The following is a 6,618-nucleotide window of genomic DNA, read 5'->3' on the forward strand; positions in this document are numbered from 1 at the left end:
AGGTTGAATTATTTTCCTGTTTGTTTTCTTATATATTTTCTTTATCTCTTCAAGTGCAATTAAACATACGTCTGTAGGATCATTGTAAACTGCTGTGAACCTAGACTTTTATTAATGTTCTACAGACCGCTGTAGGACTGGTCCAAGGGTGGTGGATATCTCTTTGAGGTAGCTTTTGATATCCCTCAGTTGATCTATTCATCATGGAACTTAACCAACCACTACTACCCCTCCCGTCGTGGAAGAGGAGTTTATGAAGTTCGTATCATCTTAAAGTTCTGGGTTGAACTTAGTTGTCTCCTCAGCCACTTCTGTTGAATTCTCCTGGGGGACTACCTCTTGGGGGGAAACCTTCCAATCTGTGTGACTTGGGACGCAATTGCTTTAAAATCGTACCTGTTACATACACTATACTCTGCCCGTCATTTCTCTGAGTAGTTGCCCAGTTAACACTCACTGACTGCCCTTCACCACCACCACACCCCCTTTGCATCACAAAGAGACACTATGTGCTCATGCAGACACCCTGAGGGAGAGCCTCCTGTGACAGATGAGCTCACCAGAGTCGGAATCCACTTGATGGCAGGGAGTTTGGAGGTTTGCAGTGCTAGATGCTCACGCTGTGGCAGTGAGCGGAACGGTCATGGGCTCGTGGAGCGATGTGCTGTGGGAGAGAAACGGCAGCTAGAGAGTTGACCGAGGATGAAGAGGACAGGGACTGAGAGTGAATTCACTTGCCCTTTTAATGGTAATTTTTGCTGACTCATCTCTCCTTTCCTTGCTCTTAATCAGATGTTTTCCCAGCTCATTTCCCCCCTCCCAATTTTGCTTCCTTTCTCCCAGCTTTTGTCAGTTCTCAGCATCCAGATGTTTATTCTTGTTCTACCTCATTCTTTCTGCCTGACCTATGTTGAAACAACGAACCTTTCCACGTTTCCTGTTCTCACTCATGTTCCAGCATTCCTTTCCTTCTCGTCTCTGTAATACAAGTTTTTCCTTGTCCCTGTTACTACATACTCTTAGTCACTTTCTCCCCCTGTCTAAGTTACCCTCTTCGTTTTCTTGCTGTTTTTGCTGCACAAATCTCAAATGTTTCAGGGTCTTTTTTTCCCATGCCTGTTGGCATCAAATATATACCACTTTGTTTTCCCTGCTCGTTTCCTTTTCTTCTATAAAAGGACCAATAACATTCACTTTTCCTCCTTATTTTTTCAGGCAGTGACAAAAGAAGGAAGAATCCACAATTGAACGCTAAGAACAAAATTTCACAGTTTTCAGAAACAGACACGGAGCTATCAGGAAAAAACCAAAGAAATATTTCGCAAGTTCAAGATTTTGGAGAAGACTGTGAGCTTCCAAGCACTTTGGATAGAAACCAGGGGATTCCCATGAAGGCAGTACTAGGGCAGCCCCCATCAGAGAAGATAAATTTCAACGAAGTAATAAATGCTCATAAAAAATCCTCTCCAGGAGAGAGACCATATAAATGTGGTGAATGTGGGAAAAGCTTTATTCAGAGTGCACATCTTATTCAACATCAGCGGATACACACTGGGGAGAAACCCTTTACGTGTGCTGAGTGTGGGAAAAGCTACAACCAACGGGTCCACCTCACACAGCACCAGCGAGTACACACTGGTGAGAAGCCCTACACTTGCCATTTGTGTGGGAAAGCTTTTAGAGTGAGGTCCCATCTGGTCCAGCATCAGCGTGTCCACAGCGGGGAGAAACCCTTCAAGTGTAATGAATGTGGGAAGAACTTTGGCAGAAGGTCACACCTTGCTGGACATCTGAGACTCCACACTAAAGAGAAATCCCATCAGTGTCATGAATGCAGAGAGAGATTTCTCCAATATGTTAGCCTCGTTGAGCATCAGGTCCTCCACACAGGTCAGAAGAGTGGGAAAAACAGCACTTGTGAAGAAGCAAATAGCTGGAACCTAACAGTGTTTGAAGATAAGAAGATTGAGTTGCAAGAGCAGCCTTACAAGTGTGATGTATGTGGAGAAGCCTTCAGTTATGGCTCAGACCTTATTCAGCACCACGGAACTCCTAGGGAAGAGAAAACCTATGAATGTGATCTATGCAGAGAAAGTGTTGGCCAACGCTCCCACCTAGAGCAACATCAAAAAATCTATTCCAGCAGAAAGGCCTGTGGATGTAACGAATGTGAAAGAGACTTCTCTCTTAAATCACATCTCAATCCACATCAAAATATCCGTACTGGTGAAAAACCCTTTCAATGTAAACAACGTGGAATGAATTTCAGTGGGAGTTGCAGCCTCTTTAAACATATGAGAAGCCATGAGAGAACAGAACCTATCAATAGCCCAAGTGTCTAGATATGTCTCTAGTAATAGCCCTTACATAATTTAACATAGGCCTTTCCAAAGAGAACCCGTATTTGTACACGAGTGCAAACGCTCCAGTCTGTTTTCTCCAGCTTAACCCCCAGCGTATGTCGAGATCCTTCAGCCTTTGGCAGCATGGGTGAGTCCAAGGTAGATTGGTGCCTGCCTGCCCTCACCATGGAGAAATGCTTTGGTTAGCATATCTGCCCTTGTGAATCTGCACGAGAGAGAGCCTATCAATATGCTGTATGAAGGAAAACTTTCAAATGTCCTTCGTTCTTCATTTGAAACTCAGTAAACAGATTGGGAAAAGCCTCGTGAATGCAATATAAATAAACTTCATTTGTAGTTTCTGCCTTGCTTGACAGCAGCATATCTATTCAGGGACGAACACAGGGAATGAGAATGAGCTCTGAGTGCGGTACCTGTGTTTGGGTACCTCGGCAATAGACCTCTTCAGGAAAAGCGGCAATGTAAGCCACTGCAGTGCTCCAGCCACTCACACGCTGAGTATTCAACTCTTTTGGAAGGGGACATAAGGTATTTACATTTTGGCTAAATTTGGGTTCAGAAGCTAAGTGGCATGTGCTCCTGCTGCCTCATTCAATCTGTGGCTTCTCTGTGAAAAACTCTTATCTTGTTTCTGTTTTATTACTCGCATTCTGGTTAACTAGTGCAAAGAGAAATTCCCAGGTGCCCTTGTATATGGTTTCTGAGACTGTAAATCCATACAGTAGCAGATAGTCGCTTCTTTTTCCCTTGGAGCAGCTGGTAGATTTGAATCGCTGTCCTGGCTGTTAACCAATCCAATGTTGACCCGACTGTGCCTGCTGGTCAGTTGTATGTTAAGAAGAAGGGATCTGGTACCTTAAGGAAAAGGAGAAGACAGGCAAAACTGGATTAAGAGTGATGACATTATAAGAGGAAGGACATCTGAGGTGAAGAGGGAACTGGACTTGATGGAAGTAAGCACCTTGGTGCCCAGTTGCCCAGGTGGCAGCCCTCCACCCTGGGGCACATAGAAGGCTTTCAGCTTTGAGGTGACAGCTGGAGTTAAACTACTTAGTCGTAGTTGGGTACACAGTCTTGTTGTCTCAAGGGACCTAACTTGAGCCTGTTTGCTAGAGAGAGGAAAGCGGGACTTTGGGGCACTGCTAAAGCCATGCTTCTGTTGACTTTGCCTGACTTATAACAAATGCCCAATAAATATTTGTTGAACATGCATGTTGTGCACTGACATGATGAGACCAGTGCCCCGGATACCTAGATCCCCTTAATGAAGCTGGTGCACCCCTCAAGCAGCTCTGAATTTCTAGCTGCTCAGGCTCCACTGCCCCTCCTCTCCGGAGATTCTGAAGAAGGAACTGCCCTCAGATAATGGGAGCTGCCACACCCAGGCGTTAGTCCAACCCACAGCCAATGCCTAATTATGGGGCATAAAAAACCGACGCACTTGCCGCAAAAGGGGATGGGATTTGAGGTAGGACCCTCCATTTGTGTTTCACACCAAGACCAGACTTTTACCTGAGACTGTATCCATGCTCCTCCTCTTTTCTATCCTGTTTTATTCCCTCAAATGCTTTCCTTTAATATGTCGTGTGGATCTGAATACTCAGACCCTCCTACACGGGAAATCTGACTTAAAGATACGTGATGCCCTGAGTAGTCGTGGCAAATGAAACATGGGGTTTAAGGAGTTGGCCACTCACCATGAGGCAACAAGGAACTCCATCACGGATGATATGCACTTGTTGGATGCCACTGATTTCCTCTAAAAGAACATGACAAGATGCCATGCAAATCATCACCATCTTAAGGCAAGGTGTCAAAGTCGGAGGACTTCTCGGTAGTATTCAAAGACGCCCTTGTCTACCGCACACGGAGTCAGAGCTACAGCTCAGGTTGAGAAGGGTAGAAGTCAGCAAAACTGGGATTCTCCACTAAGGGAAACTGCAAGGCTGGATGCTGCTAGGGGAGAAATGGGAGCAGATGAGACTATATCAAACATTTTAAATCTCCAGATTCCCCTGAACCCTCAGGTCCTGTGTAAACAGAAAAAGCACACCTTGGGGGTGGGGGGTGGTATAGGGGTAGGATAAGACCTTTCACCTTGCTATCCCAGGGAGGGCCTCCATCGTCATTCTGCAGAGCGGCTGCTAGGTTTGAACCTGGCAGTCAACAGCGCCAGCGGGCTCCTTGGAAAGCAAAGGAGAAGCAACGAACGGACAATCCTGGCACTCTTCAGAATCTGCTCCCCGCTCCCTCCCTGTCCATAGATCGGTTAAGAGGATCTGTTTTCACCGGGGCTGGACTGCAAGTGCTAGATAGATCTGCCTCGCGAGGAAAGAAAGGGCTGGTTGGTCTCCGGAGCTGAAGAGCCGAGTAACAACTACTGACTGGAACTGTGAGACAAGGCCATGCTTGTATCCTGAGAGTGCTAATGAGTTGTGTAAAGACTATGTAGCTGGAAACGGAGAGTTCGAAAGCTTGGGGGGAACTCTCGTGACAGAATTTGACATTGGCACGAGAGAGTCTTAATATGCTGCTGAGATAATTCTTGAAAGCTTAGAAAAGCAATGACCCACATTGAATGAACAAGAGAGAACCACAAGTGTGTTACAGCCTTAGAAAGAGATGAGCTGCAGTGGAACTGTGCATAAGTTACATTCCTTAAGCTTTTCACTGGCTACTCCCTAAATAAAAGAAGACCTAGAGAGTATTCTATTTACCAAAATGGTAAGAAAGGATCACTGGGGAAGCCATCGGCATCACCAAAAAGCTCAGTGTAGTTGGTGGCTCTCTTCATTGCCTAGGCCTGGTGACAAGTATGGTGTTACACAATTGGGCTCCCTAGTAGCAAAGACCAAGCCCAACCACTGCTGTGAAGTGGATTCCAACTCGAGTGCCGGACAGAGCAGAAGTGCCCACAGTGTTTCCAAGACCGCATAAAAGTAGATTGCCATGTCTTTACCACTGCGTCCCTTGAGCTTTTGGAATTGCAGGTGGCAGCACTTGCCTGGCAGAAGCAAGGTAGGTAGCATTGCCATAAGAGGTGGCATTGTCTGAGTGGGAGTAAGGAGAGGAGCCTTGGCAAGTTGACCTGCAGGAATCTATAAAGCTAGCTATTGACTTACTCTGGCGTGGGGTGGAGGAGGGGAATGGAAAGAATGACAGTTGAATTGCTGCATGTGTTGCTTTGTATATTCTCAACAACAACAAAAATAAATTGTAAAAAGCCAGAGAATTAAAGAACACATGGAGTCTAAATGGAAAGGCAAGTCTTTGAAATGCAAAATAATAATAATGAGCAGAAGTCTGGGGTAGAACTGCCCCAGTGAAAAGTCACAGCCTGGCTCAGTTTCCAGACAAGCCAGTTTTATACTTAGAATCCATTGAAGTTGATTCCAGTGCCCTCAATGAAGACTACTACACCACGGCAAGTACTTCCCCATTCCTCCCTGACCAGGCCTGTGGACACTTCTTGAGGGACTCCTACCCTGGAAGAAGAAGAATACCCAAAGCTGGATTATTCTCCCCTTTAGGGGAGGGCCATGTGGGAATCGGATAATAAGGGTCCTAAACCAGGTCTGCATTACATTGAGACCATTGGTCCACTCCGTGGTTATTTTTCTGGCCCTTGAAGGTGTACTAAGAATGGAAGAAGATACTCAGCCGCTGACAGACGCCTTTCCTTGGTTCCTTGGCCTGTAGATGAAAAGCTCTTGTAGTAAAATGCTTTTGTTTGAATGCTTGAAAAGCGCACGAGTGGATCTGTAAATATAGGGGGAGCCCCTGAGACTATTTGATAATCAAGATAGCTAAGCAGAAAAGTATATTTCATCTTGATAAGTAGCAAAGGGTATTGCAGCCCTTAAATACATAATGGATGTAGGAATGGTTGCCCATTTCTTATCCCCATGTGGTGTACCAGATCTGGCCCCTGTACAACATGGTGGAGCACGGACAGTAGACCAAGAGCACCTAACTGTGTCTTAGCCCCAGTTACAGCTACGGCGCCACACGTAGGCTCACCGGACTGATGAACACAGCATCAGAGAGAGTATGTAGTTATTGATCTGATGGATGCCTTCTTGAGAGTAAGATCAGAAATAATTATTCCTATGAGAGAATAGTTTGGTTTCACCTCCTTCCCCCAAAGCTGGTTGTTCTGTACACGATCACATTGATCAGGATAATGCCATGAGCTCATTGAATAGGAAAAAGTGGCAAGTTCTCTGTGTTGGTTAAGTACAAACACCCCAGGTGA

Source organism: Echinops telfairi, unplaced genomic scaffold, assembly GCF_000313985.2.
Source record: "Echinops telfairi isolate 266 unplaced genomic scaffold, ASM31398v2 ScPeMD7_5;HRSCAF=22, whole genome shotgun sequence".
Classification (NCBI taxonomy): Eukaryota; Metazoa; Chordata; class Mammalia; order Afrosoricida; family Tenrecidae; genus Echinops; species Echinops telfairi.